General features: G+C 46.2%; 1 protein-coding gene across 4 annotated transcripts in view; it reads left to right on the forward strand.

Annotated features, from left to right (window-relative positions):
* The window catches only part of sfxn5b (sideroflexin 5b), a 276,386-nt gene that overhangs the window by 203,869 nt on the left and 49,932 nt on the right, over positions 1-22,585 (forward strand). For 2 of the 4 annotated variants that reach the window (XR_013578416.1, XR_013578417.1), the window contains one exon: positions 14,113-14,274. The exons of the other annotated variants lie outside the window; for them this stretch is intronic. The gene's annotated coding sequence lies outside the window, so the exon portion shown is untranslated. The remainder of the gene's footprint in view (positions 1-14,112; positions 14,275-22,585) is intronic. 4 annotated transcript variants of the gene reach the window in all.

Below are 22,585 nucleotides of genomic sequence, written 5' to 3' on the forward strand. Positions count from 1 at the left end.
TAACCCTGTGCTGTATCTGTCCTGGGAGTGTTTGATGGGACAGTGTAGAGGGAGCTTTACTCTGTATCTAACCCGTGCTGTACCTGCCCTGGGAGTGTTTGATGGGGACAGTGTAGAGGGAGCTTTACTCTGTATCTAACCCCGTGCTGTACCTGTCCTGGGAGTGTTTGATGGGGACAGTGTAGAGGGAGCTTTACTCTGTATCTAACCCCGTGCTGTACCTGTCCTGGGAGTGTTTGATGGGGACAGTGTAGAGGGAGCTTTACTCTGTATCTAACCCCGTGCTGTACCTGTCCTGGGAGTGTTTGATGGGGACAGTGTAGAGGGAGCTTTACTCTGTATCTAACCCCGTGCTGTACCTGTCCTGGGAGTGTTTGATGGGTACAGTGTAGAGGGAGCTTTACTCTGTATCTAACCCCGTGCTGTACCTGTCCTGGGAGTGTTTGATGGGGACAGTGTAGAGGGAGCTTTATTCTGTATCTAACCCTGTGATGTACCTGTCCTGGGAGTGTTTGATGGGGACAGTGTAGAGGGAGCTTTACTCTGTATCTAACCCTGTGATGTACCTGTCCTGGGAGTGTTTGATGGGGACAGTATAGAGGGAGCTTTACTCTGTATCTAACCCCGTGCTGTACCTGTCCTGGGAGTGTTTGATGGGGACAGTGTAGAGGGAGCTTTACTCTGTATCTAATCCCATACTGCACCTGCCCTGGGAGTATTTGATGGGACAGTGTAGAGGGAGCTTTACTCTGTATCTAATCCCATACTGCACCTGCCCTGGGAGTATTTGATGGGACAGTGTAGAGGAGGTTTTCTGTTCCCAGTCCAAGCTTTAAACTATGGTTAAGTCAGCTGCCAGCTTAACATGGACAGGGAGATATGAAAGACAGCTGACACCCATGGTGCGATAACCCAGAATAAAAGTAATGGAGAAATGCAAAGTTACGGAGACCACTGCTAATTAGGTATTACTATATCAGTAATCCAGTGATAAAATGTTGCCCTCCACCTAACAGACAGTTTATGACACAATTAATCAGAGCCGGTAATTAAACCTGTTTCACATTTCATTCCTCACTGAAAAGGCCACAGTCTCTGAGACTACAGCTATGATGAAGTGAGACTTCCGAAAAGCTGCTGAAAGTGTCACCGACCTTTTTGTATCTTTTCCGAAAGATCATTAAATTCTGTCCCCAATTCTGCTCTCATTGATTCCTTGTATAATTCCTTTATTCCGCCCACGTCTTCACTGCTTATTGGTGAGTCTAGACAGGTTTATTTTGTTAGCTGGCTGTCTGATCCACATAGAAACTCATTCTTACTTTTGATACCCTCCAAACTGAGCTATTGAAAATCATCACTGGCACATCCTTTCTTTGCCTGATCTAGGGGTAGATTTCTATCTTTATCACCTGGTTCTAATGTGGTGGAGTGACTGTGTCAAACTAACCTATTAAAATTTCCCGGGGGCATGAAGTACTCTGCCAGATTTCTACCAGACAGTGCAGTCAGAGATTTAGCTGACTGTATGTCGATTCTCATCTTTGTGTTCAAATCCCTCCCTATCTCTGACACTCCTTCAAGCCCTACGACTGTTTAAGAAATGTACACCTCCACCCTTGCTTCAGCCATCTGCTGCTGAAACCTTCGTCCATGCCTTTGTTACTTCTAGACTTGACCATTCCAACACTCTCCTGATCAGACTCCCACCTTGCACACGCTTGATGTCTTCAAAAACTGTGCTACCCACATCCTGATGCACATCAAGACCCGTTCACTGTTCACGTTTGCTGACCTACATTGGCACCCAGTCCAGCAATGCCTAGAATTTATCATTTCCATCCTTGTGTTCAAGTCCCTCCAAGGCCTCGCGCTCTCCCTATGTCTGCAAAATTCTGAATCTTCTGCAGTTGTAGAGTCCTCTGAGCTTTCTGGAGTGCTCCAACTCTGGCCTCGTTTTTAATTGCTTTACCATGGGAAGCCATGCCTTTGGCTGCCTGGGCCCTAAGCTTTGGAATTCCCTTCTCAAACCTCCCTGCCTGTCTAGCACTCTGCCCTTCTTTACGACACTCCTTAATACCTATTTCTTTGGCCAAACGTTTGATCAGCAGCCCTGGTGGCTCTTAATTTGAAGACCCATCTTCGCATTGAGGAGACCCTCTTTTGTGTTGTGTGGCATGACCGCCATGCTGAATTAGATTTCGAACAGATCTAAAAACTCAAAACTGGGTATGCATAATGCACTGTGGGACATCAGCAACAGGATTGTGTAATCATAATCTGTAACCTCATAGCCCAGCATATCCCCCACTCTATCATTACCGTCAATGTGGGGGATCAACCCTGGCTCTTTTGTTTTAATTCATTCATGGGATGTGAGCATCGCTGGCTAGGCCAGCATTTATTGCCCATCCTTAATTGTCCTCATTCAGGGGGCATTTTTAAGAGTCAGCCACATTGCTGTGGGTCTGGAGTCCTGTGTAGGCCAGGCCAGGCCAGGTAAGGACAGCAGATTTCCTTCCCGAAAAGACATTAGTGAACCAGATGGGTTTTTAGAACAAAGAACAAAGAAAAGTACAGCACAGGAACAGGCCCTTCGGCTCTCCAAGCCTGCGCCGATCATATTGCCCGTCAAACTAAAACATTTTGCACTTCCGGGGTCCGTATCCCTCTATTCCCATCCTATTCATGTATTTGTCAAGCTGCCTCTTAAGCACCACTATCGTACCTGCTTCCACCACCTTCTCTGGCAGCGAATTCCAGACACTCACTGCCCTCTGCGTAAAAAACTTGCCCCGCACATCTCCTCTATAGTTTTCTCCTCTCACCTTAAATCTATGTCCCCTAGTAATTGACTCTTCCACCCTGGGAAAAAGCTTCTGACTATCTACTCTGTCCATGCCACTCATAATTTTGTAAACTTCTATCAAGTCGCCCTTCAATCTCCGTCGCTCTAGTGAGAACAATCCGAGTTTCTCCAACCTCTCCTCATAGCTAATAGACCAGGCAGCATCCTGGTAAACCTCCTCTGCACCCTCTCCAATGCCTCCATATCCTTCTGGTAATGTGGCGACCAGAATTGCACGCAATATTCCAAGTGTGAACAATCAACAATGGTGTCATGGTCATCAACAGACTTTTAATTCCAGATTTTTATTGAATTCAAATTTCACCATCTACCATGGTGGGATACAAACCCGGGTCCCCGGAGCATTACTCTGGATCTCTGGAATACTAGTCTAGTGACTATACCACTATGCCAAAGAGGCATGTGACACACAGGATTAAGCGATCCCACAACCAACAGATCAGATCGAAGCTCTACAGTTGTGCCATATCCAGTTGTGAATGGCGGTGGACAGTTAAACAACTCACTGGAAGAGGATGCTCCACAAATATTCCTATCTTCAATGATAGGAGAGCCCAGCATATTAGTGCAAAAGACAAAGCTGAAACATTTGCAACAATCCTCAGCCAGAATTGCTGAGTGGATGATCCATCCCCACCTCCTCCTGAGGTCCCCAGCATCACAAATACTAGTCTTCAGCCAATTCGATTCACTCCACATGATAGCAAGAAACAGCTGAAGGCACTGGATACTGCAAAGGCAGTGGGCCCTGACAATATTCCGGCAATAGTACTGAAGACTTGTGTTCCCGAACTAGCTGCGTCCTTAGCTAAGCTGTTTCACTACAGTTACAACACTGGCATCTAGTCAACATTGTGGAAAATTGTCCAGGTGTATGCTGTACACAAAAAGCAGGACAAATCCAACCCGGCCAATTACCTCCCCATCAGTCTACTCTCAATTATCAGTGAAGTGATGGAAGGGGTCATGGACAGAGGTATCAAGCAACTCAGCAATAACCTGCTCAATGATGCCCAGTTTACTTTCCGCCAGGGCCACTCAGCTCCTGACCTCATTACAGCCTTGGTGCAAACATAGACAAAAGAGCTGAACTCAAGAGGTGGAATGAGAGTGACTGCCCTTGACATCAAGGCAGCATTTGACTGAGTGTGGCATCAAGGAATCCCAACAAAACTGGAGTCCTTGGAAATCAGGGGATAAGCTCTGCACTAGTTGGAGTCGTACCTAGCATAAAAGAAGATGGTTGTGGTTGTTGGAGGTCAGTTATCTCAGTCCCAGGACATCACTGCAGGAACTCCTCAGTGTAGTGTCCTAGGGCCAACCATCTTCAACTGCTTCATCAATGACCTTCCTTCCATCATAAGGTCAGGCGTGGGGATATTTGCTGGTGATTGCACAATGTTCAGCATCATTCGCGACTCCTCAGATCATGAAGTAGTCTGTGTCCAAATGCAGCAAGACCTGGACAACATTCAGGATTGAGCTGATAAGTGGCAATTAATATTCCTGCCACACAAGTGCCAGGGAATAACTATCTCCAACAAGAGAGGATCCAACCATCACCCCTTGGCATTCAATGGCATTATCATCGCTGAATCCCCCACCATCAACATCCTGGGGGTTACCATTGACCAGAAGCTGCATTTTCCCACCATATATATACTGTGGTTACAAGAGCAGGTTACAGGGTGGGAATTCTGCAGAGAGTAATTCACCTCCTGACTCCCCAAAGTCTGTCCACCATCCACAATGCACAAGTCAGATGTTTGATGAAATACTGTCCACTTGCCTGGATGAGTGCAGCTCCAACACCACTCAAGAAGCTCAATACTATCCAGGACAAAGCTGCGAGCTTGATTGGCACCCCATCCACTACTTTCATATGAATATATGAATTAGGGGCAGAAGTAGGCCATTTGGCCCCTCAAGCCTGCTTCACCATCCAATAAGATTATGGCTGGTCTGATTGTGTTTTGAATTCTACATTCCCAGCTAACCCTGATAACTTGATTCCCTTGCCTAACAAGAATCTATCTACCTCTTCCTTAAAAATATTCAATGATCCCGCTTCCACTGCCTTCTGAGGCAGAGCATTCCAAAGTCACACAACCCTCTGAAAGAAAAAAATTCTCCTCATCTCTGTTCTATAAGGGCCACCCCTACTTTTAAAACAATGTCCCCTAGTTCTGGAATCACCCATAAGAGGAAACATCGTTTCCATGTCCACTTGTCAAGACCATTCAGGATGTTATTATACTTCAATCAAGTCACCCCTCACTCTTCTAAACTCCAGTAGAAACAAGCCCAGCCTGTCCACCCTTTCCTCATAAGACAACCCGCTCATTCCAGGTATCAATCTAGTAAACCTCCTTTCAACCACCTCCAACGCATTTACATCCTTCCTTAAATAAGGAGACAAAAACTGCACACAGTATTGGAAATGTGGCCTCACCAATGCACTGTATAACAGAAGCATAACATCCTTACTTTTATGTTCAATTGCTCTTATAATAAAGGATGGCATTCCATTAGCCTTCTTGGTTACAAGCTGTACCTGCAAACTAACATTTGTGACTCATGCACAAGAACACCAGGATCCCTCAGCACCTCGGAATTCTGCAGTCGTTCTCCGTTTAAGTAATACTCTGCTTTTTTATACTTCCTACCAAAGTGAACAACTTCACATTTTCCCACATTATACTCCATCTGCCAGATAGTTGCCCACTCACTCAGCTTATATATATCCTCTGCAAACTCCTTATGTCTTCTTCACAACATACTTTCCTACCTCTCTTTGTATCATCTGCAAATTTAGCTACAATGCCTTTGCTCCCCTCACCTAAGTCATTGATGTAAATTGTAAAAAGTTGAGGCTCCAGCACAGATCCCTATGGGACTCCATTAGTCACATCCTGCCAATCAGACAAAGACCTATTTAGGCATACTCTCTGTTCTCTGCCAGCCAGCCAATCTGCTATCCAGGCTAATGTGTTACCCACTACACCATGAGCTTTTATTTTCCGCAATAGCCTTAATGTGGCACCTTATTAAATGCCATCTGGAAATCCAAGTACAGCACGTCTACAGGCGCCCCTTTATCCACAACACGTGTTACTCCTTCAAAGAACTCTATTAAATTGGTTAAACATGATTTAACTTTCTCAAAACCATGCTGGCTCTTCCCGATTACCTTGTATTGTTCTAAGTGTCCAGCTATAACCTCTTTAATGATTGACTCTAACACCCTCCCCACGACAGACATCAGGCTAACGAGTTTCCTGATTTCCGCCTCCCTCCCTTCTTGAGTGGAGAGGTTATATTTCAGCATCCATTGCCTCCACCATCAATGCACAGTGTCAGCAGTGTGCACTATCTACGGGATGCAATGCAGAAAATCATCAAGGCTCATAGAGTCATAGAGGTCTACAGAACAGAAAAAGGCCCTCCGGCCCATCCAGTCTGTGCCAGTCAAACAAGTACCTAACTATTCTAATCCCATTTTCCAGCACTAGACCCATAGCCTTGTATGCCATGGCATCGCAAGTGCACATCCAAATACTTCTTAAATCTTATGAGGGTGTCTGCCTCTACCACCCTTTCAGGCTCCTTTGATAGCACCTTCTAAACCTGCGACCTCTACCACCTAGAAGGACAAGGGCAGCAGATGCATGGAACACCATCACATTCAAGTTCCCCTCCAAGCCACTCACCATCCTGACTTGGAACTAAGTTGCCATTCCTTCATTATCACTGGGTCAAAATCCTTGAACTCCCTCCCTGACAACACTGTGGGAGTACTGTACCTACACCATCTGGATCGAAGTGGTTCAAGAAGGCAGCTCACCACCACCTTCTCAAGGGCAATTAGGGATGAGCAATAAATGCTGGCCCAGCCAGCGATGCCCACGTCTCGTATTTTTTTAAATGTTGTGGAAAGCAGCTAAGGATTAATTGTGCTATAATGTTAGCACTTAGGGTTATGTCAACAAGCAGCTATTAAAACTGCTGGAGCTAATTTTTTTCAACTCTTACACAGCAAAGCAGGAAGGCGTTTTTTAAAGGGCTGGCCATTTGAGTAACTTGAGAGGTTGACTGTTCTAAAGACCTTATCCACTCTTCAAGAACATTTACAACTTTTCTAAAGATTCATAACTCCCACTCTGTGGGGCAAGGCCCTTGCTCCAGCGAAAATGGGGTTTATTTGAACTCAGCACTGAGTTCAGGTTTCCCACATGTGGGAGTCGTGCCCTTCCCCGTTCCCCTTCCCTGGTTGAATTAAGATCGGTTGGAAATGGGGGTGGGAATTCTGGATCCTGGTTATGCCTGTGATTATAAAGGTGAGGTGATGGCGCAGTGGTATTGTCACTGGGCTAGTATTCCAGAGACCCAGGGTAATGCTCTGGGCACCTGGGTTCGAATCCCACCACAGCAGATGGTGAAATTTGAATTCAATAAAAAAAAAACTGGAATTGAAAGTCTGAGGATGTCCATGTAATCATTGCCGATTGTTGTAAAAACCCATCTGGTTCACTAATGTCCTTTAGGGAAGAAAATCTGCTGTCCTTACCTGGTCTGGTCTACATGTGACTCCAGACCCACAGCAATGTGGTTGACTCTTAAATGCCCCCTGAACAAGGGCGATTAGGGATGGGCAATAAATGCTGGCCTAGCCAGAGATGCCATGAGCAACTTTTTAAAAAGGTTCCTGGAGTCTCCACAACTTCTCAAAAGTCCTACCCAGTGTCTCTGTGTTGAATGTTCGGTGGGGGGAGGGTTTGCAATGGGGAGATGGTACATTTTGGTTTTATTAACTTCATAATGTAGTTTGCAGATAATTGTGCTCTTTCCAATGTTCTCCTTTTACTCGCTAGTGGTGCTAGTTCCGTCTGTACATCAGGTCCACACGAGTGGCATCATCACATTGACCTTCACATTAGTGCCCATTCTTCAAACGAGCACATCAGCCACATGCGCCACACAACTGTTTGACTGCAGGTGCATCACAGCCAAAACTAATCCTGCAGTTGAATGATATCAAAACATGCATTCCTTCAGTGGCCAATAATTAAAAGCGTGAAACACGGATAATTACCTCCCATCTAACCTGAAGTGCCGAGGCCATTTCAGGCCTCTCACAGCTACCAAACTAAGACCTCTGATTGGCATGTGCCAACCTTTCAATCCAAACTTCAGAATCCAATTAAAGAAGCTGTATCCATATCAGATGCATGTTCATTAAATCCACTTTGTTTGTTTAGTAACCTACTATAACTTTACAGCATTTCTGTAAAGCAGGATATCAAATGTATAACTGCACAGATTCTCTGTTTATTCAGAAGAATAAGAGTCACTCGCTGAGAAACCATATGGGATTCCTGTTTGTTCAGCTGGATTATGGTTACACAGTGTGTATCTCCAAGGACTCCCTGTTTATTCAGCAGAGTAAGGGTCACCCACCTTACACCTAAGAGTGTAACCGTACGGAGCTTGGTTAATTCAGCCAGGTTACTGGCTCAGCAGCTCCAGGCAGCTCCTGTTTATTCAGCAGGACAAGATGTACCTACTCGCTGTGTACCTGTCTGGGATTGATATGGCATAGTATAGAGGGATTTTTTTAATATATAATCTTTCATGGGATGTGGGCATCGCTGGCCAGCACTGATTGCCCATCCCCAAATGCCCTTGAGAAGGTGGTGCTGAACCACCTTCTTGAACCCCTGCAGTCCATGTGGTGTAGGTACACACACACAGTGCTCGTAGGGAGGGAGTTCCAGGATTTTGACCCAGCCACAGTGAAGGAACGGCAAAATAGTTCGAAGTCAGGATGGTGAGTGGCTTGGAAGAGAACTTGCAGGTGGCGGTCTTCCCATGCACATACTGCACTTTTCACTCTGGGTGGTAAAGGTCTTGGGTTTGGAAGCTGCTGTCAAAGGGTCTTGGTGAGTTACTGCAGTGCATCTTGTAGATGATACACACTGCTGCCACTGTGCGTTGGTGGAACACAAACTTAGCTTCAGTGAGCCGATTATTGCTGAGTGAATGCTGCTTGATACCACTGTCGACAACCCTTCCATCACCTTGCTGTGTACCTAGCCTGTACTGTACATGCCCTGGGTGTGTTTAATGGGGCAATCAAGAGGAAGCTTTACTCTGTATCTAATCCATTCTGTGCCTTTTTTTCTTTATTCTTTCATGGGACATGGGTGTTGCTGGCAAGGTCAACATTTGTTGGCTATCTCTAATTGCCCTTGAACTGAATAGCTTGCCAGGCCATTGCAGAGGGCAGTTAAGTATCAACCACAATGCTGTGGGTCTGGAGTCACATGTAGGCCAGACCAAGTAAGGACGGCAGATTTCCTTCCCTGAAGGGCATAAGTGAACCAGGTGGGTTTTTACAACTATTGATGATAGTTTCATGGTCACCATTACTGAGATCACCAATTTTATAACTGAATTCAAATTCCGCCAGCTACTATGGTGGGATTTGAACTCATGTTTGCAGAGCATTAGCCTGGGTCTCTGCATTACTAGTCCAGCAACATTACCACAATGCTACAATCTTCCCTTAAGTATTGCCCTGCAAGCATTTGATGGGACAACGTGAGGGAATTTCACCTGCCTTATGAGTGTTTGATGGGACGGTGTTGAGGAAGCTTTGCTGTTCCCAGCTGAAGCTGTACCTGAGGCAGTAATAGTGGGGGAGGCGATGGCGTAGTGGTATAGTCACTAGACTAGTGATCCAGGGACCCTGGGTGATGCTCTGGGCCCCCGGTTCGAATCACGCCACTGTGGAATTTTAATTCAATAAAAATCTGGAATTTAAAGTCCAATGATGACCGTGAAACCATTGTCGATTGTTGTAAAAACTCATCTGGTTCACAAATGCCATTTAGGGAAGGAAATCTGTCATCCTTCTCTGGTCTTCATGTGACTCCTGACCCAGACCCACAGCAATGTGGTTGACTCTGAAATGGCCTAGCAAGCCACTCAGTTGTAACAAACCACTTCAAAGCCTACAAAAAAGGAATGAAACCAGACAGACCACCCAGCATCGACCTAGGCACCGGAAATGACAACGTATGTTGTGCCCTGTTGATCCTGCAAAGTCCTCCCTACTAACATCTGGGGCTATTGTCATAATTGGGAGAGCTGTCTCACAGACTGGTCAAGCAACAACCTGACATAGTCATCCTCACGGAATCATACCTTACAGATAATGCCCCAGACTCCACCATCACCATCCCTTTGTATGCTCTTTGGGGACCTCACCTCCTCTGCATCATCCCCCTCTTGTGGACCTTCCGTTTCCCAAGCAACCTCAGTCTGGCTGCTTTGCAATGATGGTACACTCGCTCTGCTTTCAGCAGTGATTTTTTCTTTGTTGCAACCTGCTTGTTGGTTTTAGATGTTAGATGGACTGCTATTTGTTTGTGGCTTTCTTCCTGGTCCACCGGCAGGACAGACCCAGCAAAGGTGGCGGCACAGTGGTATACTGTGGGAGGGAGTTGCCCTGGGAGTCCTCAACATCGACTCTGGACCCCATGAAGTCTCATTGCAACAGGTCAAACATGGGCAAGGAAACCTCCTGCTGATTATCACGTACCGCCCTACCTCAGCTGATGAATCAGTGCTCCTCCATGTTGAACATTACTTGGAGGGAGCACTGAGGGTGGCAAGAGTGAATAATGTACTCAGGGTGGGGGACTTCAATGTCCATCAACAAGAGCGGCTCGGTAGCACCACTACAGACTGAACTGGCTGAGTCCTAAATGACATAGCTGCTGGACTGGGTCTGCAGCAGGTGGTGAGGGAACCAACAAGAGGGAAAAACATACTTGACCTCATCCTCACCAACCTGTCTGCCACAGATGCATCTGTCCATGACAGTATCAGTAGGAGTGACCACCGCACAGTCGTTGTAGAGACGAGGTCCCGCTTTCACATTGGGGATACCCTCCAACATGTTGTTTGGCACTATCACTGTGTTAAATGGGATAGATTTTGAACAGATCTAGCAACTCAAGATTGGGTATCCATGAGATGCTGTGGACCATCAGCAGCAGCAGAATTGTACTCAAACACAATCTGTAACCTCATGGCCCGGTGTATCCCCCACTCTACCGTTACCATCAAGCCAGGGGATCAACCCTAGTTCAATGCAGGAGAGCATGCCAGGAGCAGCACCAGGCATACCCAAAAAAGAGGTGTCAACCTGGTGAAGCTATAAAGCAGGACTACTTGGATGCCAAACAGCATAAGCAGCAAATGATAGACAACGGATCAGATCTAAGCTCTGCAGTGCTGCCACATCCCGCCGTGAATGGTGGTGGGCAATTAAACAACTCACTGGAGGAAGTGGCTCCACAAATACCCCCATCCTCAATGATGGGGGAGCTCAGCACAGCAGTGCAATAGATGAGGCTGAAACATTTGCAACAATCTTCAGCCAGAAGTGTCGAGTGGATGATCCATCTCGGCCTCCTCAGGAGGTCCGCAGCATCACAGATGCCAGTCTTCAGCCAATTCGACTCACTCCACATGGCTGAATGGCTGAAAGCACTGGATACTGCAAAGGCTATGGGCCCTGACAACATTCCAGCAATAGGACTGAAGACTTGTGCTCCAGAACTTGCCGCGCCCCTAGCCAAGCTGTTCCAGTACAGCTACAATGCAGGCATCTACCCGGCTATGTGGAAAATTGCCCAGGTATGTCCTGGATAGAAAAAGTAGGACAAATCCAACCTGGCCAATTACCACCCCATTAGTCTACTCTCCATCATCAGTGAAGTAATGGAAGGGGTCATCAAAAGTGCTATCAGGTGGCACTTGCTTAGCAATAACCTGCTCACTGATGCCCAGTTTGGGTTCTGCCAGGGCCACTCAGCTCCTGACCTTATTACAGCCTTGGTTCAAACAGGGACAAAAGAGCTGAACTCCAGAGGTGAGGCGAGAGTGACTGCAGCAGGTGGTGCCATCAAGGCAGCATTTGACCCAGTGTGGCATCAAGGAGCCCTAGCAAAACTGGAGTCAATGGGAATCAGGAGGAAAACTCTCCACTGGCTGGAGCCATACCTAGCACAAAGGAAGATGGTTGTGGTTGTTGGAGGTCAGTCATCTCAGCTCCAGGACATCACTGCAGCAGTTCCTCAGAGTAGTGTCCTAGGCCCAACCACCTTCAGCTGCTTCCTTTCATCATAAGGTCAGTAGTGGGGATGTTTGCTGATGATTGCACAATGTTCAGCACCATTTGCAACTCCTCAGATACTGAAGCAGTCCATGTGCAAATGCAGCAAGACCTGGACAATATCCAGGCTTGGGCTGACAAGTGGCAAGTAACATTCGCACCACACAATTGCCAGGCAATGACCATCTCCAACAAGAGAGAATCCAACCATCGCCCCTTGACATTCAATGGCATTACCATCACTGAATCCCCCACTATCAACATCCTGGGGGTTACCATTGACCAGAAAATGAACTGGACTAGCCATGTAAATACTGTGACTCCAAGAGCAGGTCAGGGGCTAGGAATCGTGCGACGAGTAACTCGCCTCCTGATTCCCTAAAGCCTGTCCACCATCTACAAGGCACACGTCAGGAGTATGATGGAATACTCCCCACTTGCCTGGATGAGTGCAGCTCCTCCAACACTGGAGAAGCTTGACACTGCCCAGGACAAAGCAGCCCGCTTGATTGGCACCACATCCACAAACATTCACTCCCACACCACCGACGCACAGTAGCAGTAATGTGTACCATCTATAAGATGCACTGCAGGAATTCACCAAGGCTCCTTACACAGCACCTTCCAAACCCACGATCAGTACCACCTAGATGGACAAGGGCAGCAGATGGATGGGAACACCACAACCTGGAAGTTCCCCTCCAAGTCACTCACCATCCTGACTTGGAAATATATCGCCGTTCCTTCACTGTCGCTGGGTCAAAATCCTGGAACTCCCTTCCTAACAGCACTGTGGGTGTACCTACACCACATGGACTGCAGTGGTTCAAGAAGGCAGCTCACCACCACCTTCTCAAGGGCAACTAGGGATGGGCAATAAATACTGGCCCAGCCAGCGAAGCCCACATCCCATGAATGAGTAAAAAAAAACGTGTAGAGGGAGCTTTACCCGGTATCTAACCCGCGCTGTACCTGTCCTGGGAGTGTTTGATGGGGACAGTGTAGAGGGAGCTTTACTCTGTATCTAACCCCGTGCTGTACCTGTCCCGGGAGTGTTTGATGGGGACAGTGTAGAGGGAGCTTTACTCTGTATCTAACCCTGTGCTGTACCTGTCCTGGGAGTGTTTGATGGGGACAGTGTAGAGGGAGCTTTACTCTGTATCTAACTCGTGCTGTACCTGTCCCGGGAGTGTTTGATGGGGACAGTGTAGAGGGAGCTTTACTCTGTATCTAACCCCGTGCTGTACCTGTCCTGGGAGTGTTTGATGGGTACAGTGCAGAGGGAGCTTTACCTCCCCTGGGAGAGTTTGATGGGACATTGGAGGCTCAAAATCAAACCTTCTGTCCTCACTACTAACAGTCCTCACTGTGAAGAACTTAATATTCAGGCAAAGGAAGTATTGAACAGTGTTGCCAACTCAGAAAATTGTCTTTGGATCTTGCTGTTTCTGTACTTTTTAAAAAATTCACACAAGACAAGCAGTTTAAAAAACATCATTTGGTGATTGAAGCTATCTCTACCTGGAGCAGCTGTTAGAGAGAAAAACAGCAACAAACAGCATTCACAGGCCCAGTCAGTGCTTCCTGATGAAAAGACACTTAAGAACGCTGTTTATTTACCCTTTGGCCTTTCCTTCACGCCCAGACACTACCCCTGGGGTAAACCAAGTGTTTGCCAAGTAAGTCTTCAACAAGCAGGAAATCACACCAGCTCGCTTCCTAAAATAAAGGACCCTTAAAATAAAGGCATAGCTCCTTGGCAGCACACATTTTAAATTATTATTTGTCTTTGGTGGGTGTTGAGCAGGGGACCGGGGTGAGTAATAGGGGATTGGGTAGTGGTGCAACAGAGGGAGGAGAGAAGAAAGAGGACTGGGAGGGTGGAGATGGGGAGGACAGTCATCACCAATGCTGAGTTGGAAGAAGGCAGCGTGCTAAGTGAACACACTCCTCAAAGGTGTCTTAGTTGCAAATTGTGACAAAGGGAACTCCAGCAAAACGAACCAGAAATTCTGGTTTTCAGAATCCTCAGGATTTTATTTTTATTCCTTTTTTCCAGGATGTGGGCTTTGCTGACAAGGCCAGCAATTATTGCCTATCCCTCATTGTCCTTGTAAAGGCAGTGATGAGCAGCCTTCTTGAACCTCTGCAGTCTACCTGGTGAAGGTAGACCCACAATGCTGTGAGTGAATGAACAGCAAAATAAGCCCGAGACAGGATGGTGAGAGTTACACGGAGGGGAACTTTCAGGCAATGGTGTTCCCATACGCCTGCTGTTCTTGTCCTTCTAGGGTAGTAGAGGTCAAAGGTTTGGGAGGATGCAACAGTGTAGTTCACTGCATAAGACCAATAGAACCATCCGGGATGGTGTCGAAATGGTAGCCAGAGGAACTTGCAATCCTATCATTATTTTTTCCCCTGTACATTTACTCCTGTCTTGCACTCTTGCGAGTCTTGCAGAGCCCAGCCACTCTCCTGTATCTTGTCCAATTGACTTCCTGTGGTGTCAGCAAGTGAGCTCAACATCTGTATTAATTGTGGAGAAATGATAGTGTTGTCTTATGTCACTGCCCAGCATTCCAGGAATGTGAGTTCAAATCCCACTATAGCAGTTTGAGAATTTGTATTCAATTTAACTTGACAGTAAAAGTGACCATGAAACTTTAGGATTATTGTAAAAACCCAGCAGGTTCACTAATTCCCTTTAGGAAAGGAAGTCTACCTTACACGGTTTGCCCTGTATGTGACCTCAGTCCCACACCAATCTAGCTGACTCTTATGACCCCCCTGCTCAAAACTAGGCATCCATGAGGTACTGGGGCCATCAGCAGCAGCCAAATTGTAACCTCATGTCCTGGCATACCCCTGACTTCTCCATCACCTTCATGGCAGATCACCAACCCTGGTTTAATGAGGAGTGTAGAAGAACATGCCGGTAGCAGCACCAAGTATACATTTAAAATGTGGTGCCAATCTAGTGAAGCCACAGCACAAGATGACTTGCTACCAAAGAGCAGAAGCAGCATGCTACAAGCAGAACTAAGCGATCCTATAACCAACAAAACATGTTAAAAGTCTATGTCTTGCCATATCTAGTTGTGAATGCTGGTGGACAATTAAACAACATTGAGAGGTGAGGTTCCATAACCATTCCCATTCTCAGTGATGGCAGAGGCCAGCATGTCTGCAAAAGAGAAGGCTGAATGTCACAAACGAATGCTTGGTGGATTTTTCTCAGTCTCTACCTGAGGTTCCCACCATCACAGATGCCAGTCTTAAGTCAATTTGACTTACTCCATATGACATCAAGAAATGGCTAAATGCACTTAATGAGCAAGGGAATGGTTACGGGCCTCGACAACATCCCAGACATAGTACTGAAGAGTGCTGCTCCTATATCCACCTTGCTCCAGTACAGATACAAGAGTAGCATTTTCCCAACAATGTGGACAGAAGGATTAATAGAAGCTCGAACAGAGCTTTAGGAATCATTTTTTTTCTATTTATTCATTCATGGAATGTGGGCTTCGCTGGCTGGGCCAGCATTTATTGCCTATCCCTAAATTGCCCTAGAGAAGGTGGTGTAAGCCACCTTCTTGAACCGCTGCAGTCCATTTGTTGTAGGAACACCCACAATGCTGTTAGGGAGGGAGTTCCAGTATTTTGAACCAGTGACAGTGAAGGAACGGGGACATATTTCCAGGTCAGGATGGTGTGTGAATTGGAGGGGAACTTACGGGTCGTGGTGTTCCCATGCATCTGCTGCCCTTGTTCTCCTAGGTGGTAGAGGTCACAGGTTTGGAAGGTGCTGTGGAAGGAGCCTTCGTGAGTTTCTGCTGTGCATATTGTAGATGGCATACACTGCTGCTACTGTGTTTTGGTGATGGAGGGAATGATGGAAGGGGTGCCAGTCAAGTGGGCTACTTTGGCCTGGATGGTGTCGAGCTTCTTGAGTGTTGTTGGAGCTGCACTCATCCAGACAAGTGGTGAGTACTCCATCACACTCCTGACTTGTGCCTTGTAGATGGTGGACAGGCTTTGGGGAGTCCGGAGGTGATTTACTCAACACAGAATTCTCAGCCTCTGACCTGCTCTTGTAGCCAAGTAAATGTCTGGTCCATTTCAGTTTCTAGTCAGTGGTAACCCAGGATGTTGATAGTGGGGGAATTCAGCAATTGTAATGCCATTGAATATCAAGGGGAGATATTTAGATTCTCTCTTGTTGGAGAAGGTCCAACTTGCGTGGTGAGAATGTTACTTGCCACTTACCAGCCCAAGCCTGAATATTGTCCAGTTCTTGCTGCATATGGACACGGACATATGGACTCACGTCTGAGGAATTGTGAATGGTGCTGAACATTGTGCAATTATCAGCGAACATCCCTACTTCTGACCTTATGATGGAGGGAAGTTCATTAATGAAGCAGCTAAAGATGATTGGGCCTAGGACACTATTCCGAGGTACTCCTGCAGTGATGTCCCGGGAATGAGATGATTACCTCTAACAACAACGACCATCTTCCTTTCAGACCATAGACCATAAGACATAGGAGCAGAAATTAGGCCATTCGGCCCATTGAGTCTGCTCCTCCATTCAATCATGGCTGATAAGTTTTTCAACCCCAGTCTCCCGCCTTCTCCGTGTAACTTTTGATCCCCTTACCAATCAAGAACCTATCTATCTCGGTCTTAAATACACTCAATGACCTGGCCTCCACAGCCTTCTGTGGCAATGAATTCCATAGATTCACCACTCTCTGGCTAAAGAAGTTTCTCCTCATTTCTGTTCTAAAAGGTCTTCCCTTTACTCTGAGGTTTTCAGCAAGACTCAAGTTCTGTGCAACCAAATGACAAGTCCCATTAACTTCAGTTTTGCTAGGGCTCCTTGATGCCACATTCGGCCAAACGCTGCCTTCATGCCAAGAGCTGTCATTCTCACCTCATTCCTTGAGCTCAGCTTTTGTCCATGTTTGGACCAAGGCTGTAATGATGTCAGGTGCTGAGTGGCCCTGGCAGATCCCAGACTGAGTGTCAGTGTGCAGGCTATTTCTGAGTAAGTGACGCTTGATAGCTCTGTCGATCACTTCGCTGATGATCGAGAGTAAACTGATGGCCGGTAATTGGCCGGGTTGGATTTGTCCGGCTTTTTGTGGACTGGGCTTACCTGGACAATTTTCCACATTGCCAGGTAAATGCCAGCGTTGTGGCTGCACTGGAATGGCTTGGCTAGGGGCGCAGATATTCCTGGTGCGCAGGTCTTCAATACTATTGACGGAATGTCGTCAGGGCCCATAGCCTTTGTCGTATCCAGTGCCTTCAGCTGTTTCTTGATATCACGTGGAGTGAATCGAATTGGCTGGAGACTGGCATCTATAACCTGGGAACCTCCAGAGGAGGCTGAGATGGATCGTGGACTTGGCACTTCTGGATGAAGATTGTTGCAAATGCTTCAGCCTAATCTTTTGCAATGATGTGCTAGGCTCCCCCATCATTGAGGATGGGGGTATTTGTGGAGCCTGCCCCTCCAGTGAGTTGTTTAATTGTCCACCCCCATTCATGACTGGATATGGCAGGACTGCAGAGCTTAGATCTGATCCGTTTTTTATGGGATCGCTTAGCTAGCTCTGTCTATCGCATACGGCTTCCACTGTTTGACACACAAGTACTCCTGTGTTGTAGCTTCATCGCCTCATTTGTAGGTATGCCTGGTGTGCCCTCCTGTATTCTCCATTGACCCAGGGTTGTTCCCCTGGCTTGGTGGTAATGGTAGAGTGGGGGATATGTCGGGCCATGAGGTTACAGATTGTAGTTGTATACAATTCTGCTGCTGCTGATGGCCCACAGCACCTCATAGATGCCCAGTTTTGAATTGTTAGATGTGTTTGAAATCTATTCCATCTTGCACGGTCGTAGAGCCACACAACACAATGGAGGGTATCCTCAATGTAAAGGCAGGACTTCATCTCCACAAGGACTGTGCAGTGGTCACTCCTACTGATACTGTCATACAACACAACACTGCAACAAATGACTACTTGCATGTCAAACAGTGGAAGCAGCATCCGCTACAGATAGATTGGTGAGGATGAGGTCAAGTAGATTTTACCCCTTGTTGGTTCTCTCACCACCTGCCACAGATCCAATCTTGCAGCTTTAAACTTTAAGACTCAGCTCGATCAGTAATGGTGCTCCCGAGCCAACCTTGATGTTGGACATTGAAGTCTCCCACCCAGAGTACATTCTGTGCCCTTGCCACCCTCAGTACTTCTTCCAGTTGGTGTTCAACATGAAGGAGTACTGATACATCAGCTAATAGTATGGTAGGTGGTAATCAGCTGGAGGTTTCCTTGCCCATGTTTAATCTGATGCCATGAAACCTCAGGGGGTCTGGAGTCATTTGGAAGAGTGACTGCTGAAGGGGCAGGAATGTATCTTTGATGCTTCTTTTAGAATGCCCCAAAGTACTTCCCAGCCAATGATGTCAATGTTAGAATTTGCTTATAGCAAGCTCCCACAAATACAAATGGATAAGTGCTTTGAAAAATCCATGTCTAAGCGGTGTTTACACACCACACGAGCCTCCTCCCACCTTATTTAATGTCACCCAATACTGTAGCGCCACTGTTCCTTAAAGTGGTTAAAGGGGTTCTGTAAAGTGCAGACTAATAATAGTGGGATGTGAGGCTTCCGGGGAGTGGCATGGGGAAGGATGATAAAATAAGGAACGTCAATGTGTACCAGAAAACTGACAGTATGGAATGTTCAATGATTCCGCAGATTGCATATATGTTGGGAGGCTCCTAGTGTTGGATTGGGCTGTTCTCTAAGTAAAGCAAGTTTGACTAAGTGTTACTCAGAGGCTGAAGGGGATTTGGTTTCAAGTTGGCAGCTCTGAACCTCAGATGCAGGTTTAACAAAAAATGTAAACCGTCTTCCTGCAGGTTTGTATGTGGTGGTTGGAATAAACATGACTGACGCCTTTTTATTACACCTCACCAAGACCTCAGAAAGGTCAAGGGAAAGCTTGACACCTGCCAACTGAAATATAGCTCAATTCCAAGACCAGGGACCAACAGAAGACCCAGCACATGAAGATATTGTGCAAAAAACTATCAGCTTTACCAAAGAATGCTCAGGCTGGCCCATTTTATTGGTGGTTTATTTTTTATATTCATTCTTGGAATGTGGGCTTTGCTGGCTAGGCCAGCATTTATTGCCCATCCCTAGTTGCCCTTGAGAAGGTGGTGATGAGTTGCCTTCTTGAACCGCTGCAGTCCCTGTGGTGTAGGTACACCCACAGTACTGTTAGGGAGGGAGTTCCAGGATTTTGACCCAGTGGCAGTGAAGGAACGGCGATATATTTCCAAGTCAGGATGGTGAGTGACTTGGAGGGGAACTTCCAGGTAGTGATGTTCCCATGTATCTGCTGCCCTGTCCCTCTTGATGGTAGTGGTCGTGGGTTTGGAAGGTGCTATCTAAGAAGCCTTGGTGTATTTTTGCAATGCATCTTGTAGATCATATACACTGCTGCCACTGAGCATCAGTGATGGAGGGAGTGAATGTTTGTGGATGTGGTGCCAGTCAAGCGGGCTGCTTTGTTCTGGATAGTGTGAAGCTTCTTGAATGTTGTGGGAGTTGCACTCATCCAGGCAAGTGGGGAGTATTCCATCACACTCCTGATTTGTGCCTTGTAGATTGTGGACAGGCTTTGGGGAGTCAGGAGGTGAGTTACTCGCTGCAGGATTCCTAGCCTCTGACCTGCTCTTATAACCACAGTATTTATATGGTTACTCCAGTTTAGTTCCTGGTCAATGGTAAGCCCCCAGGATGTTGACAGTGGGGGATTCAGTGATGGTAATACATTGAATGTCAAGGGGCAATGGTTAGATTCTCTCTTGCCGGAGATGGTCATTGCCTGGCACTTGTGTGACATGAATGTTACTTGCCACTTGTCAGCCCAAGCCTGGATATTGTCCAGATCTTGCTGTATTTGGACATGGACTATAGCTAAAGGAACATGTCAAGTCAGCTATCTCATTAGCAGAATAATGAGAGCTTTATTGTCCTGCAAAAATTGACCAAAAGCATGATCCCAATGTACTTGAAAGAATTATGGAGACAGAGAAAGAGCACTAGTGCTAGTTCTGCAATCCACATTCCCTTTGTTTACAACAGCACCAGGTACTTAGCAGCAGTGAGTTTGCCCTTTCACACTGCTGACTTGTGCAGCCCTTTCACACCAACACCATAGAGGCTCGCTTGCCAGAATGGTAAAAGTATATTCGCAACACCGGATGCACAAGGTTTAAGTGTACAGAATTGTTCCGGTGCTGTTGTCAGTCTCCAAATGCATCACACAGTATAAATGGTGCATTCCGCATGCAAGAAAATGGGTTATACTGTCACTGGAAGTATGTATGCAGTATAAACAGGTTATTAGATCCATTCACCCACATTATAACCTTGATCGACAATTACTGAGAATGAGTTATTCACTTAGCATAAATCAGTGGTGCTAATTTTTTAGGGGGAAATTTTCTTTTCATGTGTTTTTTCTCTGTAATACAGGCTAGGTGATGAACAAATGGTGCTTTGGTCCCAGCTGGGGTTGGTGTAGGAAGCCAGCTAGGACCTGTGGAGCTGGAGGCATTGTCAAGCTTTGGAGCGAGAGACACCGCTGATAGGGAAGCAGATGCCTTGTTTGTCACTGCTAATCACTTCTCTCCCCTCATCGGGAAAGGTGTGAAGAGAAATGTGCAGGGGTATTGCTGGAGTTGGCACATAGCCAGTTCCCTAATGATGCCTTAGGGGCTGGACAGAGCACAGCTGAACTGCAGTTGAAGTATATGAAAAGAAAATTCTGCAGAAAGCTCAATGCTTCTTGTTTATTCAAACTCCCATCTTTAATTCTTCGATGATGCATCGTAAAAAAGGAAAATTATTGTTGTGCTTCATTCAGGGAATGTTCTGTATTCTCACTTAAAGTTTTGGTTTGCTGTTGTGCTTTTATTCCGCCACTCCAGTACTGTGGTTTAACCAAGTGTCCGTTCAGCTCGGTGGTAGCACTGGCCTCTGTGTCAGTAGATTGTCAGTTTAGGCTCCATTCCAGGGACTTGTGTGTATAATCTACATTGCCACTCTAGTGTAGCACTGAGGGAGGGCTGCATTGTCAGTAGTGCCATCCTTTGCAGATAGTTCAGGTGGATGTTAAAGATCCCATGCCATTACTCAAGGAAGAGCATGGAGTTGTCCAAGTGTCCTGCCCAACGTTTCTCCCTCATCCCAAACCGCCAGAAAGTTATTAGCCAGCCGCTCATCTTATTGTGTTTTGAGGGATCTTGCTGTGCAAAGGGACTTCTGCATTTAATCAGCAATGGCTGTACATCAGATTTTGTGAAGCATGTTTTGATGCTTTTGAAAGACACTCATGAGCATTATAATGAAAGTTGTTTTTTAATAAATTCGATGCAGAAAGATCATAGGAAGTAATTTGCAATGGATTATGTACAAGTAAGAGTAAAAGTTTGAGCACAGGGAATTCCAGAAACGTCAGCAGCTCCATCATAGGAAAGGGAGTAAGCCATTCAGCCCTTTCAGACTGTTCCACTAATCACTTAGATTCAACTTCATTTATCTGTCTTTGGTCCTTTACCTAATAAAAATCTATTAGACTCAGCGTTGAAAGTTTCAATTGACCCCCAACAACCACAGCCTTTTGAGGGAGACAGTTCCAGATTTCCACTTTCCTTGATCTGAAAAAGTGCTTCCTGATTTCACTCTGAACGCCTAACTGTAATTTTGCAATTGTGCCCCATTATTCTGAATTCCCTCGCCAGGAAATAGATTCTCTGTATCTACACGACTGAATCTTTTTGCTATTTGAAAAACCTCAACTTCAAAACTGAAGGGAATACAAGCTAAGTTTATTCAACCTGTCCTCATAATTTAATCCTTTAACCCCTGGTTTAATTCTGGTGAATCTGTGCTGTATCCCTTCCAAGGCCAATATATTCTTCCTGAGATTCGATAACCAAAACTTTAGCAAGCGAGAGAATCATTTGCCATTTTTATCAGACTCTGATGACCCTACAGCCTATTATCAGCTGGACTTTCATGGAATCGGGGAGACGATGTGGAAGGGTGAAAATGGCAGCCGGGACCCAATTATGGGATTCCCAACCCCATTGCCGGGGTTTCCGATTTTCAGGAGTGCCATTTAAGAGTGCTGGCCGGTTAAGGTCGTGAGCCCACACCCTGTATTCCTGACCTGGCCGTCTAAATTGTGGGGATAGGCATGTCCTAACTCTCCACATGTTTCATAGAGTTGGGCTAGCTTATCAAAGAGTTGTGACTCATGGCACCTCACAGGTGTCATGAACCATAGTGTGCATGAAAGTTCAAGAAGTCTTCCTCATGCCCCCCATGCCAAGGTATGGCACTTTCATGCTCATTCACTCACTATACCTATATAGAACCAATTAACCCCATAGTGACAAAAATCTTTTAAAAACATCATTCATTGATGACTTTCT

The sequence above is a fragment of the Cetorhinus maximus genome, chromosome 1, assembly GCF_964194155.1.
Source record: "Cetorhinus maximus chromosome 1, sCetMax3.hap1.1, whole genome shotgun sequence".
Taxonomy (NCBI): Eukaryota; Metazoa; Chordata; class Chondrichthyes; order Lamniformes; family Cetorhinidae; genus Cetorhinus; species Cetorhinus maximus.